The 26840-nt window shown below is 46.2% G+C and overlaps 1 protein-coding gene across 35 annotated transcripts in view; it reads left to right on the top strand.

Annotated features, from left to right (window-relative positions):
* Positions 1-26840, top strand: part of ARVCF (ARVCF delta catenin family member) — a 589425-nt gene that overhangs the window by 301428 nt on the left and 261157 nt on the right. Inside the window, exon 1 of one of the 35 annotated variants that reach the window (XM_083717038.1) lies at positions 15927-15977. The exons of the other annotated variants lie outside the window; for them this stretch is intronic. The gene's annotated coding sequence lies outside the window, so the exon portion shown is untranslated. Of the gene's footprint in view, positions 1-15926; positions 15978-26840 lie in introns of those variants that run through there. 35 annotated transcript variants of the gene reach the window in all.

The raw sequence follows: 26840 nt of genomic DNA, 5'->3' as shown, positions 1-26840 counted from the left end.
TGAAGAGTTTACTCCTTAGTCTTTGAATGAATGAATGGAATGAATCTTTATTTGCGTCAGCCCTCGGCCATAGCAATAAAACAACAATACGATATACAAAGAATATAAATAAAAAGTCAATTACAGTGGTTCCTCGGGTTACATATGCTTCAGGTTACATACGCTTCAGATTACAGACTCCGCTAACCCAGAAATAGTACCTCGGGTTAAGAACTTTGCTTCAGGATGAGAACAGAAATCGGGCTCCGGTGGCACGGCAGTAGCAGGAGGCCCCATTAGCTAAAGTGGTGTTTCAGGTTAAGGACAGTTTCAGGTTAAGAACGGACATCCGGAACGAATTAAGTACTTAACCCAAGGTACCACTGTATATAAAATACATATTAGGGTTTTGAATCAATAGTCAAATAGTGGATCTTATTCTAATTGCCCCAGTTAAAAACCTTGCAACCTTTGCTGTCACCTGCTCATCCTGATCTGCCAAGAGAAAGGACACTATTCTCCTTTGCCTTCTCCCAGATGTCCTGCAAGGCAGTTGGTACAGATTTTTCCACAGGGTTTACTCCTTAGCCTTTTCTTCTCTGGCAATATCCCACAAGCAAGGGGATGTTTGGAACCAGAGTTTTCCTTCTCTTAGGTGGGCTACCTTCTCAAATTGAAGAGTCCTATCTGCCCCTCACTTCCCTCTACAGCACATGCGGAAACCACCTACTTGACCATTGGACCCACTATTGCTCTCGTACACTCAGTCCGCCAGGTCCTGTCTTCGCATGCAGAGGAACCAATTCGCCTTGGCTTATTAAAGGTAAAGGTAAAGGGACCCCTGACCATTAGGTCCAGTCGTGACCGACTCTGGGGTTGCGTGCTCACCTCGCTCTATAGGCCGAGGGAGCCGGCGTACAGCTTCCGGGTCATGTTGCCAGCATGACTAAGCCGCTTCTGGCAAACCAGAGCTGCGCATGGAAACGCCGTTTACTTTCCTGCCGGAGCGGTACCTATTTATCTACTTGCACTTTGACGTGCTTTTGAACTGCTAGGTTGGCAGGAGCAGGGACCGAGCAACGGGAGCTCACCCCGTTGTGGGGATTCGAACCGCCAACCTTCTGATCGGCAAGCCCTGTGCTCTGTGGTTTAACCCACAGCGCAACCCGCGTCCCATGGGTGGCTTATTAGAGAGAACCAAACCTTGACCCCTGGCTTGGATGTAGCACTGAGCTTGTTTGTTTGCCTGTTTGCAAAAGGCGAGGAGCAGAGGAGATTTCAGGCTGTGTGCACCAGCAGGAGGCCTGTGCACAGTGTGGTTCGTCCAGCCAAAGATTCTTGGCTCACTGTTATGTGCGAACATAGTCAATCAAACAGATTGACAGCGGATTCAGGAGGGACAAAAGAGAGCCCACTTTCGCACAACGTGGAATTATTTTACAGAATTTGCTGTTGCAAGATTGATGAGGCTGTGAAGGGAGATTAGAAAAATTTGTGGAAGATAAATCTAATCAAAGGCTACTGGCCAAAACAACAGAATGGAACCTCTTGGGTTCAGAGGTATATAATTCTGAAGACCAGCTGCTGGGTGGGAATAGCAGCCTCCATTCCTTGATGTGGGGAGAGAGGGCTTTTCCCACTGTGCGAAACAGGAAGCTGAGCTGAATGGATCTTCGTTTTGAGGCAGCAGTGCCCTCTGCCTGGTTCCCTGTAGCTTTGCTTCTCGCAGTGAGGGAACCACCAGAAGGCCCTTGGCACTGGACCTCAGCATCCGGGCTGAACGATGGGGGTGGAGACGCTCCTTCAGGTATACTGGGCTGAGGCTGTTTAGGGCTTTAAAGTTCAACACCAAGACTTTGAATTATGCTCGGAAACATACTCGGAGCCAATGTAGGTCTTAAAAATGCATATGACAGTGAATACAACATACAAAAGCACACTGGACCAGTTTGATGGGCAACTTCAAGGCCCCTGCTCTCCCTCTTCAGGACAGATGCAAGGAAATACAGTATGCAGCACATACTGTAGACAGTGGAACTCTCTCCCACAGGAGCCAGTGGTGGCCACTGCTTCTCACAACAGATCCTTATTTGAACACTGAAAGGCCAATTCTCTGTGGGATGCGGTATTTTGAAAAGTAATTATAGTTTGGGTGTTGCAAGGGGTTGGACCTGATGACTTTTTCAATTCTCTCTCTCTAACTATATATATATATATATATATATATATATATATATATATATATGGCTTCAGCAGCCATCTGGCTATCACCTTCTGAAATCCTTTGTTATAATTTTGATCTTGTATATTCTGTATTCCCTCAGCAGCCCTGCAAACCCTGAGCTTCTGGTCGGGCATAAGGGCTGCCTCAGCGGCCTTCCCATGGCTCCATAATCTCTTTATGAACAATGATTTGATTATCTCCCCACTTCCTTATTACATCAACCCTTTTGCAGATAACCCATGAATATCCTTACTATGAAAACAGCATTTTTAATAAAGGAGGTGGGAAAGCAGTAAATATTCATCAGACTGGCCTTTTTGTCACCTAAATATTTCTGTGAAGAACGGGTTTCTGTGGGTGTAGGAAAACACTAGTTGTTGATAAATCCAACCTTTTGCCAAGTTTTAAACAAACTTAAATCTCTGTATTGTTATTTTTTAAAAAACAAACTGTAATATATTATGTCACTCCATTGACTCATTTAGTTCAGTATTGCCAGTGATGGGGGAAGAGAATGGGGCCTGAAGCTGGTCCTTGGAGATGGATCACAGTGCTGAGCCAGATTTGTATTCAAGGTAGGGATGGGGTGGGGGAGGGAATTGGCTTCATTTCCCACTATTATGCAGATGTAGATAGTTGCCGGGGACGCGGGTGGCACTGTGGGTTAAACCACAGAGCCTAGGACTTGCCGATTAATAGGTTGGTGGTTTGAATCCCCACGACGGGGTGAGCTCCCGTTGCTCGGTCCCTTCTCCTGCCAACCTAGCAGTTCAAAAGCACAAAGTGCAAGTAGATAAATAGGTACCGCTCCAGCGGGGAGGTAAACAGCATTTCCGTGCGCTGCTCTGGTTCACCAGAAGCGGCTTAGTCACGCTGGGGCAGCCCAGCCGGATGGGCAGGGTATAAATTATTATTATTATTATTATTATTATGCTGGCCACATGACCCGGAAGCTGTACGCCGGCTCCCTCAGCCAATAAAGCGAGATGAACGCCGCAACCCCAGAGTCGGCCACGACTGGACCTAATGGTCAAGGGTCTCTTTACCTTTACTTTACCTAGTTGCCGTTTCCCAGAAGAATGTTTTCAGAAATGCAGCAATTTTCCAAAATTCACCCTCTGCTGAATTTTGCAACACAGTTTACCAGCCAAGTAAAGTGTGCAGAAATGGATGCATTAGGGCAAAGTGTTCATAAAAACACATATATCCGTATGAAAATAACATACAAAAATGCAATGCTTTTTTTGTGGGGGAGTGTATATTAGCCCATGCAGAAATGTGCATGTTGGATGAAATTCACAGTAAAATTGCTTATGAATTTTCACAAGGTCTTTTTCCAAGCAAAATTTGCTAACAGGTGTGGGAATGTGGAGAACATGGGGAGCCCGGAAGCAAGACCTAAGCACAACAGCACTCTCCCCTCTTGTGGTCTCCAGCAACTACTGTTCGGAAGCATAAAGCCTCTGACCATAGAGGCAGAACGTGGCCATCACGGCTAGTAGCCACAATTTGTCCATCTCTACACACATGCAATGGTTGTATTTGCTGGGGGAGAAGTGTTGCCTCCCAGAAACTGAATTCAGTGACATGAGTACAGGTGAATGACAATTCCTGCCCTTGCTGGGAGGCTCAGGGCACCTAGAAATGGATAGTGTTTTTGAGGGGTCTACCCTAAAAGCTGGGTATAAAATAAAATCTTACATCACATTCACAGCATACATTTAAAGCACTATGATACCACTGTGTGTGTGTAGTGTGGTGTAGGGGTTAAGAGCGGTGGACTCATATTCTGGTGAACTGGGTTCGATTCCTTGCTCCTCCACATGCAGCTGCTGGGTGACTTTGGGCTAGTCACACTTCTCTGAAATCTCTCAGCCTCACTCACCTCACAGAGTGTTTGTTGTGGGGGAGGAAGGGAAAGGAGATTGATAGCTGCTTTGAGACTATCAATAGAGACTTGGGTAGTGATAAAGCGGGATATCAAATCCAAACTCTTCTTCTTCTACTACTACTTTAAATAGTCATGGATTCTCCCTAAGGATTCTGGGAGCTGTGATTTGTTTCGGGTGCTAAGATTTGTTAGGAGGCCCCTATTCCCCTGTTTACATTCCTACAATTCCCAGAGTTCCCTGGGAAAGATGGATTAACAGTTAAACCATTATGAGAATTGCAGGTCAGGTGGTGGAGGAAATCGTGGTCTCCTAAGAACTTTAAGCACCCTTAATGAACGACAACTCCCAGAATTATTTGGCTGCTTGAAGTCGTATCATACTGCTTCTGTTTTTCATAATTCCTTAATAAAAAGACCATGTGATTGTGTTTCTTTTGGGGGATGGGTGGACTTTGGAAGAATGAATCACCTCTATTCTGTGTTGATTGGTTTGTGTGTTATCAAGACTTGGCTGTTTCCTTTCGAGTTGATAATATTCCACAATGCTGACATTCAGCCAAAGAAATACATTATCCGAGACTTGCTTATCACCTTCTCTCCCCCTGCACCACACACCCTGCTTATTTTATTGCTGCCTCATTTTATACAGCAGCACTGTAAATCAGTCTTTGCAAAGAAAAGGCTTCTGTATCTCACAAAAGTGTGTAGGGTCCAGAATATTAGTGGAAGAGAGAGAATTGGACTGAATGGGGAAGATAATATTTCTTCTTAATGTGTGCTAGCTTTTCAATAACCCGGCGAGGTAAACCGGACAGAGAACAATTGGCTCAATGTTATAAAGACCATGGCATGGTCAGAGGCATTAGAATTGCTTGCAGGTGCAACTGAATGAAGATTATCACTAGCTATGAGACTGTGATATGCACAGTCTCATAGCTAGTGCCTGTAAATGAAATTTTGGGAAGAGGTCTGTCTTGCATGAGAGCACAGCATAAGAAGGAAATTGTTGAATCTTTTGTGGTAGATCTTTCAACACACCACTATGCATGTTGGCAAAGAAGAAAATTAAGCTTACTCCCAAGTAAGGATGTTGGAGTATACTGATGGAAATGGAAACAGGAGCAGAAATTGCTGGTATTCACTTATTTGGATATCAATCCAGTGATTACAATTTGAAATCCCTGTTGTTGTTGTTGTTGTTGTTGTTTTCAGCCCGCAAATGGTATGTAAGTGATAGACCGCCTTCTCTGGTTTGCATTGCATCTCCTTTGTTTCGAAATGAATGGTGTGGAATAAATACGTAAAGATCTGCCATATCGTGGAATAACATAGTTTTCATTGGAAATCAATCTGCAGCAGAACAGAAAAAGCACGGCATGGGTCAAAATGGAAACTGATGTCTCTCTACATCTCTGCTCCCAAGTAAGTGTGCATAGAATTGCAGCTAAACAGTGCTACTCAGCCGTAAGCCCTCCACTGTCCAGAGGCTTACGCCCTACAAAGTCTGTTGAGGAGTGCAGCCTTAAGGCTATTAAAACAGACATGCAGTTTTATAAGACTCCCAGGCGCACTTATCAGGAATCAAACTGTAATTAGCTATCAGGGATTCAGAAGTTAAAATATATGGAATATTTCAATTTGAACGGCACAGGAAACAGTTGGAACAAATCTGCAAAAATATACACAAATGATTATCTGTGTTGAGGAAGCACAACAAAGATAGAGTCACTACCTTTTGCCAGACCTGCCGTATGTGTAACTCAACTTTGCAAAAGTTTGCAAGCATTCACAGGCTGACTCCAGAAAGAAACAATCTGCATGGTGCAAAAGAACTAAAAACAAACAAACTGGAAAAGTCTATGGCACCAGAGCAGGAGCCTTTTTCTTGAAAGTCTGTAAGCGGCATCAGTAGCTAGAGCAGGGTCAACCCATGGGGTGGGGAGAGACGACCTCCAGATGTTGTGGACTACAACTCCCATCACCCCTAGCCACTGACCACACTGTCTGGGACTTTGGGAGCTGTAGTCCACAACATCTGGAGAGCACCTCATTGGCTACCCCAATCTAGAGTCTGGAAAATTGCTCTAAACTTAAATGGAACTGTGTTAAGATCTGCACGTGTGGCTGGATTTTAGCTATCGTGGGATGGTGCACATTTGGGCAAGGAAATAAGTATGCAGCTGAGTGCCACATTTTGGAGGAAGAATGCAAAGAAAAAAATGCAGATATTTTCTACTTGCTCTCCTGCTACCCACAACAAAATATTTTAGAAGATCTATACTTCCTATCGCTTCAAGACATAATTACGATTTATTTATTTTTGCTTAATGCTGTCTAATGTCATCACAGTGATTTTGCAAATTTAAATATCATAGATGTTTTCTGGATGCACTTCAAAAGAGATCACATAAGCATATTAAAAAAAACAACTTGTCTTGGGTTAGAAGCTTCCCCCTCCCTTTCTTCTGAAAAATTCAACACTCTTCCCAGGTAGTTTGGTGGATAGTTATTTGCAAGCAACATTGCATCTCAACCCATACTGTGAGTATTTTTAAATGTGTTCCTGTGCAGGAGTGTAAGAGAAATCTCAGATGCAAAGTCAAAACAAAACAAAACAAAAGAAAACCTTGCTGGGCTAGAGGTCAATTTTAAACAGCCATCCAAGTGCCTTAACATATATCCAAGGAACTCGCCTACCATGTGCCTCCTTGTCTGTAAAGGAAATAAAATAATATAGTTTGGCAAAAAGGAAAGTCTTTTGTGGTCTGCCCTTTTCATTTGTGGTCATTTCCCCCCCAAGAAAGGCTATTTGCCATCCTCTTGAGGACCAGTCTGATCTAATGTCTTCCAAGATGCCAGGATACTTTGGCAGAAAACAGTATTATACCAGGAATGTTGTCGTTTAGTCGTGTCTGACTCTTTGTGACCCCATGAACCAGAGCACGTCAGACACTCCTGTCTTCCACTGCCTCCCGCAGTTTGGTCAAACTCATGCTGGTAGCTTCAAGAACACTATCCAACCATCTCATCCTCTGTCATCCCCTTCTCCTTGTGCCCTCCACCTTTCCCAACATCAGGGTGTTTTCCAGGGAGTCTTCTCTTCTTGTGAGGTGGCCAAAATATTGGAGCCTCAGCTTTAGGATCTGTCCTTCCAGTGAGCACTCAGGGCTGATTTCCTTCAGAATGGATAGGTTTGATCTTCTTGCAGTCCATGGGACTCTCAAGAGTCTCCTCCAGCACCATAATTTAAAAGCATAAATTCTTTGACGATCAGCCTTCTTTATGGTCCAGCTCTCACTTCCATACATCACTACTGGGAAAACCATAGCTTTAACTATTTGGACCTTTGTTGGCAAGGTGATGTCTCTGCTTTTTAATTGTCTTTTGTGGCAATGACAAACCTAGACAGCACCAGGAATGTTAAGATGGCATAATACAGTGTTAAATGTAAGGTGCAGAGACATATCTGAGGAGCCTGATTGCATCCACTTTTTGCCCTTAACAGTGTGATCTTATCACAGCCCCCACCCCATTGATCTCCTGCATTTATGATACATCCCATGAAGCCAAGGTACTTATCATGTGTTTTACGATGTGATCTTGTCTCAGTGTTCTTTCCTGCTCAAATTTCCATCCATCAATTACAAGTCCAAACACCAGCCAATGGCACAGTAATGTGAAGGTTGTGTGTGAAGTGGAGCTTCTGGGCATTTATTTTATTTTAGTTGTTTTTTTTTCAAGGTACATTTTCCCCAGCAGGTTATTTCTGGAGCGGGGGGGGGGACCATTTGAAATCGCGCTGGAAGTGCTCAACACATCCATCATCTCCCTTCTCTGCTTCCTCCTCCGAAGGGGGAGCGTGTGGCTAAAAAGAGGCGTGCAGATGGCGCAGATGAAGAAAATAAGAGGTGACATTTGACAGTCCTCCTCTCTTTATTGTAAGATTAAAAGGAGGCAGAAGGCAATACAGTTTCTATTATTTATTAAGTGTCAGGAATGACCTTCACATCTGGAGTTGCAACATCCCTGGCGCAGAATCTCATTATTTTAATAGCCATCAACATTATTTACTGTGTTTCAGCACCTTGCTAAAACAGGAGGGTGATGTCTTACATCTTGTGTTGGTCGTCTCGTAACTGAAGACACCACAGTGATTTTAGTAGGCAGCGGCAGAAGTGGAATTATTTCCTTCTCCTCTCCCCCCCCCCCCCGCCCAGTCAGTTTCATTGTATTCAGATGAGTTTGGGTTCTGCCATCTTCAAATTACTCTCCTGGCTTTTTACAAAATGTCCGTATTCCATTTGGCTGTTATCCACCATGCAAACTGCAGGATTTGACACTGCTAACAATTTCCTCTTTCATAAGAATCCCATTCCTTGTAACTGGATTGAATGCATTTTAAAAATAGGGTCGTCTTTGTTTCAGATGGAGAAATAGGTTGGGTAACGTTATCTCTACCTCTCCTCAGCAATTCAGCGTCTCCTCTCCCCTCCCCACCATTCCATATTCCTTATGTAGTGGGGAAAGACTTTGTAAAGTGTTCCAGAAGAGTCAACCAGATTTCTGCGGCTGCTTCATTTTTGTGTGTGGAAGGTGCTTGGAGCAACTGTTGGAGCTGCAGCGGCAATTGGCAACTTAAGGGTTAATTCCATTTTCAGGTTGCTCGAGAGCAAACAGGCAAGACTCCAACCTGTCTTTTTCAGGCTTTATTATCTGTACAAACTATTTACAGTGCAGAGCGTCGCAAGTCCATGTCTGCTCAGTCGCTAGCAGAATCTGGGAGTGGGCGGTCCTTATACCTTCCCCAGCATAACAGTTGTGTGTCTCCACCCTTCTCCTCCCCCTCTCTGCGTGCAAACCTACTGCGCAAAGTGGGCATTGGCAAAGGGGGACTTGCCTCCCCTCTGCTTTGCTCAGGCTCAGTGTTGAGGTTCTCCCTAGCATCTTCTGATCCCTGCGCCCCTTCCCCACTGGAGGAAGTGGGGCTTCCCTTTGCAAGATCTTTGGAGGCTCCCTGTAACACAACTGCCCTTCCACCTCTTGCCTCTGAGCTGATGGCAGTTCCCTGACATCTGTTGTCACTGTTTATGGGGTGTTAGGAGAGGGGGGTACCTCTGGTGGGTGATGCATCATGCTTCTCCTGGGGTAGTTTGTCCTCATTTGGTCTTCACCCTGCATCTGGTCTTCATTTGGTCTTCACCTCTCATCTGTGGCTCCTGGAAACTGTCAGCATGTGACAGCAGCCACACTCCAGGAACAGCTTTGACTGGCTGGGCTTAACCAGGTGAGGGTAACCGGCGCATCTCAAACCTTCAATGAGTTAGGGACTTCCCTGCCATGCAAAGACAGGCTGCAGCAGATTGAGTGGATAAGATCAATAGCAGGTCCAACAGTCAAGAAGGTGGTTTCATGTGCTGTAGAAGGAAGCGAGGGGCAGACGGGGCTTGCCAACCTGGTAAGGTAGCCCGTCTTGAAGGAAAACTCTGTTCCAATTTGACCTCACCCCTGGAGGCACACTCCATTGTCTCTTGAGACAGATGGATGCTGACAAATTAAAGTCAGCAACCCAAGGTAGTGGTGGAGGCATTACTTGGCAACCAGCCATTGGCTGAGACAGGAAGTGCTCTGATTGGCTGTGCTGCTGTGAGGGAGTTTTCTGGTGAATGTTAAGTTGGACCTAACCCTGCCCCTGATGAGACCTGCCCCTCTCTGTTTCTTTATCCTCAAACTATACGTTTTTGGGGGGTTCAGTTTCCTCTGTAAAATGCCATCAGGATTTCTTTTGTCTCTAGACTCCTGTGTTATGTAAGTGACTTTGCTAACACCAACAACCACAGTGTAATCGTAGCAGAGTCACTTATTCCAGGTGATACAGGGCAACGGTGAAGTGCAAACTCTTGGCACTTATGTTTGCGTAACCCGATGTACACATTCTGTAGATCTGTAGTCATATCCCATTTCTTTTTATCTTAAAAAACTGATAAACCACTCTTCAGATGCACATTTATGAATCTTAGAGTGGTTCATGATACACATAAAACATTCAGATCCATAAATAACAATAGTTTAAATGTCCAGATGGGATAGGCAGCCCTGTATCAGGAAGTTTTTAATGCTTGGTGTTTTATTATGTTTTTATATATTCTCTAAGCCACCCAGAGTGACTGGGGAAACCCAGCCAGATGGGTGGGGTATAAATAATAAAAATATTCTTATAATTATATACTTTCAGCAACTACAGCAGCCAGAACTACAACAAAAATCAGTTCAATAGTCAGGAATTACCAGAGTAACTCCAGAGGTCTCTAACTGTCTGCAAAATAACCCCATCATCACTGCTTACCTTATTGTTTTACCCCTTATGTATTTGCCGCCTTGTGCTCCTTTGGGAGGAAGGTCAGGAGATAATTTTAATTCATAAACACACTTATTTCATCTGCATGGTCTAATCTGAGTTTGGGCCTGGTAGTTGTCAGGAGCGAGCCAGCAGTAAATCACACAGAGTGGTTGACGTTAACTCTTTATTAGAAAACTGGATCTGCAAAGGAGTGCTAAGCCTACTGAGCACAAAAGCTCTTCTTGGGTAGAGACAATTGTGAAGACTGAAAGTCCCTGCCTTCCCACAGCTGCCTAAGTACCCTCCTCTTCTAGGTTTTCTCCAGGCAATCTGAGACTGCGCCGGTGTGCCTGGATCTGCTCCTTCTTCTTCATGCCTTTTCTGGTTCTGGGAGAACATCAGGAAGGGGAGCTTGTCACAGCAGGCAGGGGAGACACCCGGGACTCTGCACCAGCCCGACTCATCTCTGTCTCTTGGCCTTCCTCATCCCACAATCCTGTTTCAGCTTCTGCCTCTGAGTCTGCACTGCTCTCTGTCACAGACTCTCTCTCCTCACTAAGCCCTGTTATCTCTTTAGCTTCCAGCACCTCCTCTTCCCAGACTTTTCCCTCTTCTCCCTCTGACTACTCACCGTTGTCCCACCATCAAACTCCAGGCTCTAAGTCTTCTTCCCTTGGGGGTCCCCTAGTTGGTTCCTCCTACCATTCCCCTGCATCCAACCAGTCTGTGACAGTAGTTGTGAATCATTTCACTTTTAATCAGGAGGATGGACTAGGCAATCTTTGGTTGTTTCTATATCTTTCATTTTCTGCTACTCTGAAGAACTGACTGCTTTAGAAATCTAGTCCTGAGCCACTTCAAAGGTGCTGATAAATGCCTTTGATCTGTCAGGTTGGGATTGGAGGATCCTAATCTCCCTAACCAACATGGTATTACTTATATTTTTCTTTTCTCGTGTGACTTCGCATTTTCTCCCTTGCTTGTTTAATATAGCCGAATTCAAAAAAAAGGGGGGGGGGAGGGAAACCATCTTCAGTTAAAAGCCAAAAAAAGCCAAAGACCCAAAGAAAACTCTCCTTCAATCTTTGCTCCCCGCCCCCCTTCAGTCTGTACCAGAAGCTGAGCAAATACCAAATTAACCCCCCTCCTCGAAGATCCTGGCTGGTGCCCAAAACCCTTCCAGAAAAGGAAACATTGATAAAATCAGCATCTGCCTTGTACAACAAGATAGCTGAAGAAAGGCTTGTGCCTTTGGTGGTTTGGCTGTTTGAGTCTGTGTATAATCCATGTTGTATTTTGAACTGCGGGTGCCTATCCACAATTACAGCTCTCTCGCTGCTCAAGAAACCTGGCCAAAGTACATTGTGCCGTGATCGTTTTTGTTGGTTGCTTTTGCACAGCAAAGGATTCCTGCAAATAAAAAAAAAAAGTCTTTAACTTCTCTCTCTCTCCTTCCTGTTTTGATAAGAAAATAATATAACAAGAGTCGAGTTCCTTCTTTACAAGGATGAGAGCCAAGACTTTTTGTTGTTGATTTAAGGAAAAGGACGCGGCGTTAGGTTTCCAGTGGGAATAAACAGCGTATAATTTGAGATCTGAACCGACTCCCTTGCTAAGATGTATTTTGGGACACGTGGAATAATAAAACTTGTTCTATATTTGAACTGCAGTGGTATCCAAGGTTTTTGTTTCATTTCCAGGCCAAGTCCAGCTCTTTGGGGGCCTTTAGTCAGCTTGGCTGGGGTGGGGGTGATGGCTTTACATATCTGGGGGGGGGGTAGGGCTAAGTAGAGGCACAGCCTGGTGTAAGAAGGCAGTCATTTCCATCCTGTCCTGTGTTGATGGCAATCAAAGCTGTTTCCGTTCTACTACAGTTCAGCTTCTGCTAAAACCTCCTCTACAGCCAGAATGAATGTGATTTACTACAGAAAAATCAGCAAGGCATTTAAATGGAAGGGAAATGTTAAGAACTGGGCAGAAAATACTGTAATTATTTATGTAACATTCATGGACACAAACATATTAGCCAATACCACTCACATTCGCTTGCATGATTTCCGTTTATGAAATCGGGCGAGCATGTGAATTGTGGCTGATGGAATACTCCAGCATCCCTTGACACAGCTAATTGGGGCTGAAAAGAAGTCAGACAGGTGAGCTGAGGACCTGTTCTGCAATGGGGTTCACTCTATTAGATCAGGGTCTAGATGAGTTGGGAAGCAGGTAAGAGCCCATAACAAGAGAGAACAAAGATGGCAGCACTGAGTCTCATTTGATGGGTCTGGGCATGGCGACTGCCCAGCTGCACCTATGAGATATGCAAACACTGTTTGTTTGTACCATGCTTTACTTTGCTATATTTGCATTTGTGCATGCTAGAATGTATTTTGTTAGACTGGTGAAGTTGTGATTCCTGCATTGTCAGGATTGGTCCTTCCGACTCTACAACTTAATGATTCTATGAGAAACCTTACTTTGCTCCTGAGAATTAGCCTGATGAAGCCAAGTGACTAATACACATTGCAACAATGCAGCATGTACTGAGAACTGGTCATTTGAATTGAGACCATTATGGATGCAATATACCAATGGCAGAGGAACAAACAATACCAATACCAATGGAGGGCATTTTGTTACAGGATTGGTCTTCCTGCATTTCTTGATTGCTGAGCACCAGACCTCATGGCCAAGTGCCAGATCAGACCAAAAACCTATCAGCCTTGCCCAATCAGAAGGCTCTCTAGATCAGCATGCTTTTTCCCATAGTGGCTGATCATTGTGGCCATCTTTTCTTATACGTGAGTTTGAGTTAGTTAATTCAGGTAAACTGCGTACCATAAAGGATTCCTTTGCGCCAATTAAACTGTAGGAGAAGCAGTTGTGCACCAGAGGATTAATGGCAATCTCAGAATGAAGAAATACAGTAGTAGTAATGTATGTGGCATGGGACGCAGGTGGCGCTGTGGGTTAAAGCCTCAGTGCCTAGGACTTGCCGATCGAAAGGTCGGCGGTTCGAATCCCTGCGGCGGGGTGCGCTCCCGCTGCTCGGTCCCAGCGCCTGCCAACCTAGCAGTTCGAAAGCACCTCCGGGTGCAAGTAGATAAATAGGGACCGCTTACCAGCGGGAAGGTAAACGGCGTTTCCGTGTGCGGCTCTGGCTCGCCAGAGCAGCAATGTCACGCTGGCCACGTGACCCGGAAGTGTCTCCGGACAGCGCTGGCCCCTGGCCTCTTAAGTGAGATGGGCGCACAACCCCAGAGTCTGTCAAGACTGGCCTGTACGGGCAGGGGTACCTTTACCTTTTTACCTTTAATGTATGTGGCTGGCTAGGATCCTGAACAGGATCCCAGCTTTTGTTGCAGATTTCGGTTGTCTCTCTAAATACATCACTCTTATGTCTGAACTGTGAGCTTTCGGAGGCATGTGGTTTCTTAAAAACAATTCACTGAAGTGGTTGGATGGAAAGGTCCGTATAGTAAAAGCTATGGTTTTCCCAGTAGTGATGTATGGAAGTGAGAGCTGGACCATAAAGAAGGCTGATCGCCGAAGAATTGATGCTTTTGAATTATGGTGCTGGAGGAGACTCCTGAGAGTCCCATGGACTGCAAGAAGATCAAACCTATCCATTCTGAAGGAAATCAGCCCTGAGTGCTCACTGGAAGGACAGATCCTGAAGCTGAGGCTCCAATACTTTGGCCACCTCATGAGAAGAGAAGACTCCCTGGAAAAGACCGTGATGCTGGGAAAGATGGAGGGCACAAGGAGAAGGCGACGACAGAGGATGAGATGGTTGGACAGTGTTCTTGAAGCTACCAGCATGAGTTTGACCAAACTGCGGGAGGCAGTGGAAGACAGGAGTGCCTGGCGTGCTCTGGTCCATGGGGTCACGAAGAGTCGGACATGACTAAACGACTAAACAACAACAACAACATGCAGATTCCAATTGCCGTCTCTCATCCCACCCCAGCTTTTTTTTACTCCTCTGAAAAAGCACTGGTCTGAGCTGCATGTGAACAATTTCTGTGCAGTAAATCCACAGCCTGTCTTTGGGCTTCCAGAAGCATTAGTTGAATTGTTTGAATCAAGGGCACAGTGGAGACTGTTCCATTCAGTGCCCATGTGTTCATCCTGATAGCCCTTTGTTCCAAGAGTTGGAGGGCTGCAAATTTTTGCTGATGAAAGTGCAAAAACAGCTGGGGTTTTTTGGTGTGTTTTTTTTAGCAGCTCTCTAAGATCAAGCTACTGTTTGTAGACCTCGGCAGACAATTGGAATGCATCCTCTGTTCGCTGGCTTTGCACAATGCAAGCTTGTGACCTCTGCCTCTAGATGCTGGGGATCTGAAAGCGTTGACGTAGAAGACTTGGGCCTGTGCAAAAGTTTAATTATGTTGAGTGGATGTGGATGGCAGAACTGACCGAATGCTTCTCTCGAAATGCTTCCAGACATTTATCACAGAAGCTGTGGCATCCTAAATTGAGTTGTTCCAGATGGTCGCCATGTATTGTAAGCAGAGAGCAGGGAGCTATGGGACAAAAAAAAAAAAAAACCCTGGTGTGCCAATTCTAGACCTTCGCCATCCATGACTGTCAGGGAACTGCCATCAGTACTGGAGGAGGAGCGCAAAAGCCAGAGGGATTCCAGAGAGCGTCCAGGGATCGGGAGGAGCAGCCCATCTTCTGGGGAAGAGAATCAGCGTAGCACCAGTGGAGAAGGGGAGCAGGTGGGTGAAGTGGCAAGGCGGTCCCATGACCCCTTGCTTGGGACCAGCGGGGAGAGTAGGGGTCGTCCGTTGCCCACGCCCTCCCTGCGCAGAAGGCTTTCACGCAGAGAGGGTAGGCGGAGACTAGGCATCAAAGAACTTCTTTGCTGGAAGAAGTTTAAGAAACGCCCACTCACGGATTCTGCCAGCGATTGAGTCAGCCACGGGTGAGTGGCTGTCCGGACAGAAGAGGTTCACTTTGGCAGCCCAGCCAGGTGTTTGCACCCAGCCAGGGAGATAGGCACCTGCTTACGCACGAGCAACCCCTTAAAACCATTACAATGACCTATCAAATTGGTTGTGTTTAGGGCAACGTGCTTCCCAGTTTGTATCTTCAAAACCGTAACCACTGCATTTATTTAATGGGAGCCCTTCTGAGATCGTATTGCAATCTCCCCCACCCTGGTTGCTATGCAGAAACCCTGTCCAGCAAACTGGGGAAAGTCTTTAGTATGCATAGAACAAGTTGTACATACCCTGAACAAGGGTCATTATTTTTTAAAAATCGTTTCAGAAGGGCATAACATCCACTTCATACTGTCCCGGCCCTCTGTGCCAGATCAAGAACTTGTTCTACCTGTCCAGTTTCTGCCAAAGGCTTTAATGCATAAATCAGATTGGAACAAAGCCAAGGCATGGGTAACAAGGTGCAGCTGGCACAAAAGGGTTAGAGGCATGGCTATGTGGAAGCTAAGATATTGATCCAACGTGCCCTGTACACTTTCCTTTTGAAGAGTGGGGCAGACACAGCCTTAGTGCAGTAAGCAGCCTGAGTTCTGGGACCAGGTAAGCATACAGGTGCTCCTTTGAGGTGGTTGGGTTTGTGAGGTCCGTTTGCACCTGCGCTGGTTTCTCCATGTCCTTGGAGATGGGGGTGGTGTTGACACTGACTGGCATCTGATTTAGCCGCCTCTCCAAAAGAGAGAGGCTTTTCACTGATACAGCACAGCCCCACAGCAGGAGGTGGCTAAAGGTAAAGGGACCCCTGACCATTAGGTCCCGTCGTGAATGACTCTGGGTTTGCGATGCTCATCTTGCTTTATTGGCCGAGGGAGCCGGCATACAAGCTTCCAGGTCATGTGGCCAGCAGGACTAAGCCGCTTCTGGCGAACCAGAGCAGTGCACGGAAGCGCGTTTACCTTCCCACCGGAACGGTACCTATTTATCTACTTGCACTTTGACATGCTTTCAAACTGCTAGGTTGGCAGGAGCAGGGACCCAGCAACGGGAGCTCACCCCGTCATGGAGATTTGAACCGCCGACCTTCTGATCGGCAAGTCCTAGGCTCTGTGGTTTAACCCGCAGCGCCACCCGTGTCCCAGGAGGTGGCTAAGGGTGTTTGATATCCTAGGAGGTGGAACAATCCTTCGCCAACCCACTTGAGCCTCCATCCTCATGACTGATGGCCTCCCTGAGCTCAGACACTTCTTGGGATCTTGGTTTCACCCCTCTCACCCTCCTAGAACCCTCCTAGGATGCTTCCCAAGGGCATAAAGGTAAAGGGACTCCTGACTGTTAGGTCCAGTTGCAGAGGACTCTGGGGTTGCAGCGCTCATCTCGCTTTACTGGCCGAGGGAGCCGGCATACAGCTTCTGGGTCATGTGGCCAGCATGACTAAGTCACATCTGGCGAACCAGAGCAGCGCACGGAAACGCCGTTTACCTTCCTGCCAGAGCAGTACCTATTTATCTACTTGCGCTTTGACGTCCTTTTGAACTGCTAGGTTGGCAGGAGCAGGGACTGAGCAACGGGAGCTCACCCCGTCACGGGGATTTGAACCGCCGACCTTCTGATTGGCAAGCCCTAGGCTCTGTGGTTTTGATAACAGCGCCACCTGCATCTCTCCCAAGGGCATACAACTCCCCAAGTTTCTCCCATTCCTCCTCATGATTCGGACATCCCCTCCAAGACAGCTCCACGGGGTTTATGGCACACACAGAGAGATTTCTGCTTTCTGGGAGGTGCAAGCTATCTTGGTGATGTTCAATATTTTCCCGACACAGAGATACCCTTGTAATGTTGTTGCTTTTCTTAATTTTCAAAGTGGAATATAGACAATTACCAGCTGAGATATCTGTGTAAGGTTGGTTGGTCTAATTGATTTTTCTCCACTCAGAGGCATCCATGCACGCTATAGGTATTTGGTGCTCTGAATGCTGCATTAATGGGCATTTAATGTACATTGCAGCAGGGAGACTGACATTTAGGAATCAGGGAGGTAAAATACAGTTATCTCGTTGTACTGTTGCCAGATCGCTCTTGAGGGAGAATCACAAAACTGTGTTATAAAAAAAACCTCTTGAAAATACAGTGGTACTTCAGGTTACATACGCTTCAGGTTACATACGCTTCAGGTTACAGACTCTGCTAACCCATAAATAGTGCTTCAGGTTAAGAACTTTGCTTCAGGATGAGAACAGAAATCGTGTTCCGGCGTCGCGGCAGCAGCAGGAGGCCCCATAGGCTAAAGTGGTGCTTCAGGTTAAGAATAGTTTCAGGTTAAGTACGGACTTCTGGAACAAATTAAGTACTTAACCTGAGGTACCACTGTACTTGATTGTGTCTGTCCCTTGATAGTAGTCTGGGGTATCTCATTCTCTATTTTTGGGGGGTGAGGCTACACACAGAGGTGTTGGAATATTCTGACAGATTAAAATATGGCAATAGAAACTGCTGGTGTTCACGTATTTATCCCATGTCCCGAATGGAAATCAATCCAGTGAATAAGAGCAGTATTCGTTGTGGTTCCTTTCAGTCTGCAAATTATATGTTATTGATTTCATCCCACTATTTGCCTTGTGTTTCCTTTGCATTGGAATAAATGGGTTTATTAAAAACCGTAATGACAATCCACTTTACATAAAAATTGTGTGATCTAGTTAACATCTAATTTCACCACAGAGGACAGTGAGAAAAATAGTGTCATTTTTGGCAGAATCTGAACTGCAGCAGAACAGAAACGGTGCTGCGTGCGATGAATACAAGGCAGAACAGGAGATGGGGAACAACATTATGGTGCCACATAGCTTAGTGAAAGCTAGCTTGGTCATAGACTGCTTTTTTTAAGAGGTATTATCTATCCTATTATTTTGCATAAATAGAACTGAGAAAGCAGGTCTTTTTACCCTCTTTATATCCCTTTGGTTGCCGGTTATGTATGTCTTCCTCAAGATAGGTAAAGGTAAAGGGACTCCTGACCATTAGGTCTAGTCTCGGACGACTCTGGGGTTGTGGCGCTCATCTCGCATACAGCTTCCAGGTCATGTGGCTAGCATGACTAAGCCACTTCTAGCGAACCAGAGCAGCACACGGAAACGCTGTTTACCTTCCCACCGGAGCGGTACCTATTTATCTACTTGCACTTTGACATGCTTTTGAACTGCTAGGTTGGCAGGAGCAGGAACCAAACAATGGGAGCTCACCCCGTCGCAGGGATTCGAACCACCGACCTTCTGATCAGCAAGTCCTAGGCTCTGTGGTTTAACCCACAGTGCCACCCGCGTCCCTAACCTTACTCCAGATAGCAACTAGTTAAAAGTTTTCTCGAGATGATGTACAGTCTGCCAGAGAAGTGAGAAACTGAACTCTCAAGGCAGAAGCTTCTTCTCTTCCTTCTTTTCTGCCTGGAGACAGAATCTTGAGGTCACTGTTTATTGGCCACGGTCATCAAAGTCTGCTTGGCCAGCTATAAATATGGGACTCTGAGGCAGAACAAGCTGTTCCATTAGTTAGTAGGCAATGACCTGCCACCGTCCAAATTAGGGGAATAATTCTATCCTTAGAGAGCTCAGCTAGATGAGGTGGCTACCCACCAATTACTTCACAGCCTTAGAACGTCCGATGTTGTGGTTTATTCATTTATCTCTGAGTATTCTAAGCGCTGTTCTTACTCATGATTGTGTGCTATTAAAAGTTCTCTCTTTTATAAAGATTCTTTATTACAAAACAATTTACATAGAACATAAACACAACAAAAAAAGACATAAACAGACCATAGACACTGACTAACACCACCTCATTTGACTTTACATACCCTTTAACTTCCGATTCACCTCATGGTGCTTTTTATATCTTATTAGTCTATACACACTTCATTTTTATTATTCTTTTCAGGTAATTGTCAGGGGGGAAATTACTTTATAATTTCCTTAAACTTCAAGATTCAATCCAAATCTCTCAGGAGATTTGTGTTATTACAGTACTTTTTAAGATCTTCTTTGAACATTGTCCAATCTTTACTAAATTTCTGGTTAGAATTTCCTCTTATTCTCCCAGTCATCATTGCAAGTTCTGAATATTCTATCATCTTTGCTTGCCAAAAAGTTTTTTTGGGGATTACACCACCTTTCCAGTTTTTTGCTATTAAAATCCTCACTGCTGTGGTTGCATAGATGAAGAGGGTTTTTTAAAAACGAGAATTTAAAGATATTTTTGAGTCCATTGTATATTATATCCCAAAATTCTCTTATCTTTGCACAGTCCCACCACATGTGCATAAACATACCAACCCCTTTTTTGCATCTCCAGCAGACGTTGGAGCTTTTCTTGTACATCTTGGCCAGTTTGGCTTGGGTCAGATACCAGCTATTAAAAGTTTTCTTAAGGCCGTATTCAGTGTTCTCCATCCATTAGCACAAGGGGTCTTGCGTTAAAGGATGGGTGAGTTTCAGTGTCGCGCAACTGAGGAATCCAGCACTACAGTTGTACAGGCGGAAATGTCTTGCACAACAGATTGCTCAATATGATGTGGAACAAAATTACCAGAGGCTGCTTCTGCATTCTCTTGCACAACAATGTCCCACTGGCACAAAACAGTTTACCGGGAGAACCATTATGCTGCTAAGTGACTTTAACTTAGAGCCACATTGGCTACAACCCTCAATCTGTAGCGACGACAGATACACTGCTGAATCTTACCTGTTATGATAGGAGGTACATGCTACCATGCATAAAAGCAATAATCTGTTTGTGACCCCATTTTAAGATTCAGGCTTATGAGGTAATGTCTCAATCAGGCTCAGATCTCCAATCCTTGAAAGGGGGGCTTGTGGGAGATTGTCACCACAGTGTTGTACCTTTCCCCCTGTTAACCTTAGATGGCAATCCACATATATTATAAGCCGCCCAGCTTCCTGCTGGAAAGAACTAATACCCTTGGATTTCTGGCACTTTGAAGTGGGACGTTAAATATTTACCCAATTTGGTTATTTCAAGCAGGTTATTAAATGAAATCCAGGGTTGGGGAGTAGGATCTCTGGAGACAGGATTGATAAACAAAATAACATATAGTTAAACCCTCACATTTTACCTTTGTGTTGCTTAGAAATGGGGTCAAAATTCAATTCATTTTGCCCATGTATTACTCTCTTTCTGAGATCACATGCAACCCAAGACAAAGCCATCCTTCAGAATTCACATTAGTTTGAATATTGCAATGCAATTCTCTAGCCAAGTAATGTGTACAAAAATTAATATACTAGGCTGAAGTGTGCATATAAATGTATATGTTCATGAAAATAACACCTGAAAATGCGTTATATTTGGGAACATTGCTTTGCCCCAAAAATGTGTCCATTAGGCAAAATTGCATACAAAAATGTGCATACAAAAATTCACACTAAAATGCTGAGGAATTCAGATGAGGAATTTGTTTGTTTGTTTGTTTGTTTGTTTGCAAACTGAGGTGGAAACATGGAGAATTGAATGGAGGCCATTAGTGCAGTGTTTCCCAACCTTTTTTGGGCAAAGGCACACTTGTTTCATGAAAAAAATCTCGAGGCACACCACCATTAGAAAATGTTTTAAAAATTAACTCTGTGCCTATATTGACTATATATAAAGTAACTCTCTTTAATAGGCATCAAATAAACACGAAGAAAGTATTTTATAATTACTTTATTATGAAATAGTAAGTACCGTATTTTTCGTCCCATAGGACGCTCCGTCCCATAGGACGCACCTACTTTTTTTGGGGGGGGGGAAATAAAGGAAAAATTTTTTTCCTTTATTTCCCCCCCCAAAACCAGGTCGGGGAACAGTGGGATGGTGGTGCTGCGCCTCCCCGCTGTCCCCCAAGCTTGTGGGGCTGGCCCATGTCTGCCTGGCGCGAGGGGCGCTCTGCTTCAGGGCGCCCCGCGCGTCGGGCGGCAGGCTACAGTCCGCAGCATGGGGAACCCTCTGTTTCAGGGCGCCCCACTCGCCCCCCGGGTGCACAAGGCTTGCCAACACCAGCGCGGAGCACGGGGCGTCCTCCGAAGGGCACCCCGTGCTCCGTACTGCCGGCTTCCGCCCGCAAGCCTTGCGCTCCTGGGGGGGAGATCCCCCGGGTGCGCAAGGCTTGCCAACACGAGCGCGGAGCATGGGGTGTCCTCCGAAGGGCGCCCCGTGCTCTGTGCTGCCAGCTGCCACTCGCAAGCCTTGCGCTCCTGGGGGGAGATCCCCCAGGTGCGCAAGGCTGGCCAACACCAGCGCGGAGCACGGGGCGGCCTCCGAAGGGCGCCCCATGCTCCGCGCTGCCAGCTGCCACCCGCAAGCCTTGCGCTCCCGGGGGGAGATCCCCCGGTGCGCAAGACTTGCCAACACCAGCGCGGAGCATGGAATGGCCTCCGAAGGGCGCCCCATGCTCCGTGCTGCCAGCTGCCGCCCGCAAGCCTTGCGCTCCTGGGGGGAGATCCCCCGGGTGCGCAAGGCTGGCCAACACCAGCGCGGAGCACGGGGCGGCCTCCGAAGGGCGCCCCATGCTCCGCGCTGCCAGCTGCCACCCGCAAGCCTTGCACTCTCGGGGGGAGATCCCCCGGGTGCGCAAGGCTGGCCAACACCAGCGCGGAGCACGGGGCATCCTCCGAAGGGCGCCCCGTGCTCCGCGCTGCCAGCTGCCGCCCGCAAGCCTTGCGCTCCCGGGGGGAGATCCCCTGGTGCGCAAGGCTGGCCAACACCAGCGCGGAGCACGGGGCGTCCTCCGAAGGGCGCCCCGTGCTCCGCGCTGCCAGCTGCCACCCGCAAGCCTTGCGCTCCCGGGGGGAGATCCCCCGGTGCGCAAGACTTGCCAACACCAGCGCGGAGCATGGAATGGCCTCCGAAGGGCGCCCCATGCTCCGTGCTGCCAGCTGCCGCCCGCAAGCCTTGCGCTCCTGGGGGGAGATCCCCCGGGTGCGCAAGGCTGGCCAACACCAGCGCGTAGCACGGGGCGGCCTCCGAAGGGCGCCCCGTGCTCCGTGCTGCCGGCTTCCGCCCGCAAGCCTTGCGCTCTCGGGGGCTGGCCAACACCAGCGCCGAGCACGGGGCGTCCTCCAAAGGGTGCGCAAGGCTTGCCGACACCAGAGCGGAGCACGGGGCGGCTGGCCGAAGCGAGCGGCGATGGGATGTGGGAGGGAGCTCGCTCGCCGCCCCGCGTGTGCTCGCCGCTGCCGCCTCACCTCTCGCCGCCCGACTCGCCCGCCTCCCTCCCACGGCACACCAGGCAACGTCCAAGACAGCTCCACGGGGTTTATGGCACACACAGAGAGATTTCTGCTTTCTGGGAGGTGCAAGCTATCTTGGTGATGTTCAATATTTTCCCGACACAGAGATACCCTTGTAATGTTGTTGCTTTTCTTAATTTTCAAAGTGGAATATAGACAATTACCAGCTGAGATATCTGCTCTGTTCCAGTAACAAGAAGCCGAAAGCACCAGCCTGAAGATGACGAGTGAGACCTCGTCGAAACGTCGCCTAGACACCCCAACTTTTACACGGGAAGACACCCGAGGACACCAAAACCTGCATATATATATATATATATATATCTCCAGGTTTAGTTTGCAGATCCAAACAGAGTTTCGTACTTTGGATCCTTCAGTGCCTTACACTCTACTGGATCCTCTGGTTTTAGGGGCAACACTTTCTGTCATTTTGCATTGCCAGTTGCTGGTCCAAATACAGACACCAATCCTCTTCTAATCTTGTCCTCCACTCCCTGCTGTTACGCTTCTGAGCTGCTCCTGTTAAACCCTGGTGTGTTTCTTCTGACAGTACAATGGCTTCCTTTCCCACAGTGTCATAAATCTTACATTATAATCTTTATGATCTTTAATGATTGAATAATAACATTTTCTTGATGGTAACCTGCATCTCCTTTCTCTTTGATAACCAAAGCAACATGTGGTTTTTTTTGTTTTGTTTTTAACTAACACTGCTTTAATGATAAAAAAGAATCACTTTCATCTTTAAATCACATCAATTTACTTGCATGATAGTATAGCCCACGTATGCCTAATCCTCTCTCCCACCTCCCTTTAATCTTGGCCTGATTTACAATTTACCTTAGGTCTTTCGCTGTTTCGTGTAAAAACTCAATTGCTTTCTTTTAATCTTTTAGTAGATTATCTCATATTAGCAAAGGTATATTCTGGAATGAGTAAAAAACAATTCTTGGCATTAGATTAATTCATATTGTGTTTACTCATCCAAAAGCAGGAGGCTTTTAGTTGAGATGGGGCTTGTACATTTTTTGGTAACCTTTGAGAACCACTTTGCCTTACAGAAGGTCTTGCGCAGGTGTAAGGAACCTAATGTCTTCCAGATGTTTCTGCACTACAGTCTCCATGATTCCTGGCCATTGGCCATGCTTGCTGGGACTGATGGGAATTGTAGTTGAGAAGCACTTGGAGGTTTTTCACACTTGGTCTTGGATCTGTATCTCGTGTGTGTGTGTGTGTGTGTGTGTAATTTTTACTATACCAATTGTGAGTCACTGCTCTTTATAAGGTAAAGGGTAAAGGGACCCCTGAACATTAAGTCCAGTCGTGGTCGACTCTGGGGTTGTGGCGCTCATCTCGCTTTATTGGCCGAGGGAGCCGGCATACAGCTTCCGGGTCATGTGGCCACCATGACTAAGCTGCTTCTGGCGAACCAGAGCAGCGCACGGAAATGCCGTTTAGCTTCCCCCTGGAGCGGTACCTATTTATCTACTTGCACTTTGATGCGCTTTCGAACTGCTAGGTTGGCAGGAGCTGGGACCGAATGAGAGCTCACTCCGTCGCAGGGATTCGAACCGCCGACCTTCTGATCAGCAAGTCCTAGGCTCTGTGGATTAACCCACAGCGCCACCCGCGTCCCTGCTGCTCTTTATAGGAGATCATAAAATCATAGAATTGTAGAGTTGGAAGGGATCATGAGAGCCATCTAGGCCAACCCCCTGCAATGCAGGAATCTCACCTAAAGCATCCATTGAACCTCTGCTTCAGATAGGTAGCTAAGTGGCACTTGGTGAAGTAAGCAAACCATGATTGATTGTGACGGATAATGTTTAGCCTATGCCGAAGGAGGGAGCACAAGAGATGCATTTGTTTGTCAGAATGCAAATGCGCCATGAAAATAACCCTACAGAACCTTGCTTTCTAACACTGAGAAGAGTTCTCCTGGGCAAATGCTTTCACAATTTCCAGTGGCTTTCCTTTAGGTTCAGAGCTGCAACACACACTGTTTACCCATTGCACCCCTTGAAGCAAAACACAAACCCTGGAGTTCTTCATAGTTTGGGACCGACCCACAGCAAGATGGGGCACAGATGGTATTAGAATTTGGGAATGAACTGCTCAAAGAGCAGACCAAAAAAGAATGATGGGGAAAGTGGGTTTCCAACCCTGTGTCCCCCTCATAATTTTTATTTGGGGGCATTTGGACTAGCTAGTCATCAGACAAGAGCTTACTCATAATTCTCTTCCTATGGTAATACATAGCAGTTGTATTACCAAAGTTTGAAGAAACTTTGGACAACAGACAGGGCCTTGTCAGTAGCTGCATCTTCTTTTGACTCTTCTTTTTCAGAGAAACCTGCCAGGCTTGCTGCCAGGCTTCACCTTCCAGAAATTGGTTGGGCCTTTTCTTTACATGTTGCCGTTAAATGTTGCCCAAGTCACATCAAGGCCATGCATTTCTTCCTATATACATAGAAATGTAAGGCTGTCGTCACGCAGTCCCCATGGGAGGTTTGTAGTGCTGCACACCACAATCCCGGGTTTGCCCAGAGTCAGAGCACAGCCCCCATTGGAGAATTCACAGTGCCCATTCAGAATCCTGCATTTGCATGAAGCCATAGCAGGAGAAGAGAGAGAAATGAATGCAGGTTTTAAAAATGCATCTGTTGGATCGGGCCAAAGGTCCATCTAGTCTGGTATCCTGTTATCACAGTGGCTGATCAGTTGCCTGCGAAAACTATCACCCGGGTTCTTTAGGGGAAATCATATTCTCTAAATCTGTTTTAAACATATGGGGCAGATGTGACCATTATTTTTCAGCACTGTTTTGCAGTTGTAATAGTTGGTACATTTCTAATGACCATTTGGCCTTATTTCGGTGTTGTGCTTGCAATGATAAGCTGCCCTGCAGCCTTTTTTAAATGGATAGATTTAAAATAAATAAATAGGTTTGGGGGATGTGAACTGCCTGTTCACCTTTTCTCCCGCTCACTGGTTTTCTTCTGCAAAACTCTCGCTGCCCGCAGCTGTTTTTTAGCCTCTTTTCCCCTGGCCAGCCTGAAAGGCAAGGTTAACCTGGCTGAGGAAGAATGGCTTTTGGGATAGGGAGTTCATTTTACCTTGAGCAAATGGTGATTAACGAAGAAAACATTTGTTGAGGGAGCATGAATTGTCAACACCTTGATTATTTCAGGTCCAGCAGAATTTTCTGACTTTCTTAAAAACAAAAACAGAACCCAAAAGGTTGGCCAATTTAGGAACAAGTAGTTGCTGAGGTAGTGGGACGCAGGTGGCGCTGTGGGTTAAAGCCTCAGCGCCTAGGACTTGCCGATCGAAAGGTCGGCGGTTCGAATCCCTGCGGCGGGGTGCGCTCCCGCTGCTCGGTCCCAGCGCCTGCCAACCTAGCAGTTCGAAAGCACCTCCGGGTGCAAGTAGATAAATAGGGACCGCTTACCAGCGGGAAGGTAAACGGTGTTTCCGTGTGCAGCTCTGGCTCGCCAGATGCAGCTTTGTCACGCTGGCCACGTGACCCGGAAGTGTCTCCGGACAGCGCTGGCCCCTGGCCTCTTAAGTGAGATGGGCGCACAACCCCAGAGTCTGTCAAGACTGGCCCGTACGGGCAGGGGTACCTTTACCTTTACCTTTAGTTGCTGAGGTGATGTCATAATTATCTCTCAGATTATTTCAGGCACAGCTGAAATTTATGACTTTGAAACAAAAGAGAAAACTGCTTTATATAAAACATGTTTTATGTTGATTTAGAAATAGGCATTTGCTGAGGAAACCGCTAATTGTTAGCAACCCTGATTACTTCAGGACTAGATGAATTTGTTTTTTAAAACAAAAACAGTGCTTTAAATAAAACAAAATAAAACTATGTGGCTAATCATCTATGTATTTTAAATTATATATGTAAGTTATTGGGTAATAAAGATGGGGGTGGGGAATGAATTTTGAAAGGAAAAGGTGGTCCTTTGTTTTCTCCTCAGTGTAATTCTTAAATTGAATGGTCCGGAAAGAATGTTTATTTTATTTATCTGTAGCCTATTGTTCTGGAACACCACAGTTAAAGTTAATGGGGAAAACACAAGTTTTCCTAAATTGTTTGTTCTGGCTAGCAGAGCAACTCTACAAATCTCCCAGCACATGGAGCTAATTCATATATCCAATTCCCAAGCTGCTGCTGCTACTG

This window comes from Podarcis gaigeae (genome assembly GCF_964106915.1).
Source record: "Podarcis gaigeae genome assembly, chromosome: 16".
In the NCBI taxonomy this organism is placed as follows: Eukaryota; Metazoa; Chordata; class Lepidosauria; order Squamata; family Lacertidae; genus Podarcis; species Podarcis gaigeae.
The sequence above is the reverse complement of the archived record's forward strand: the minus strand, read 5'-3'. Positions and strand labels throughout refer to the sequence as shown.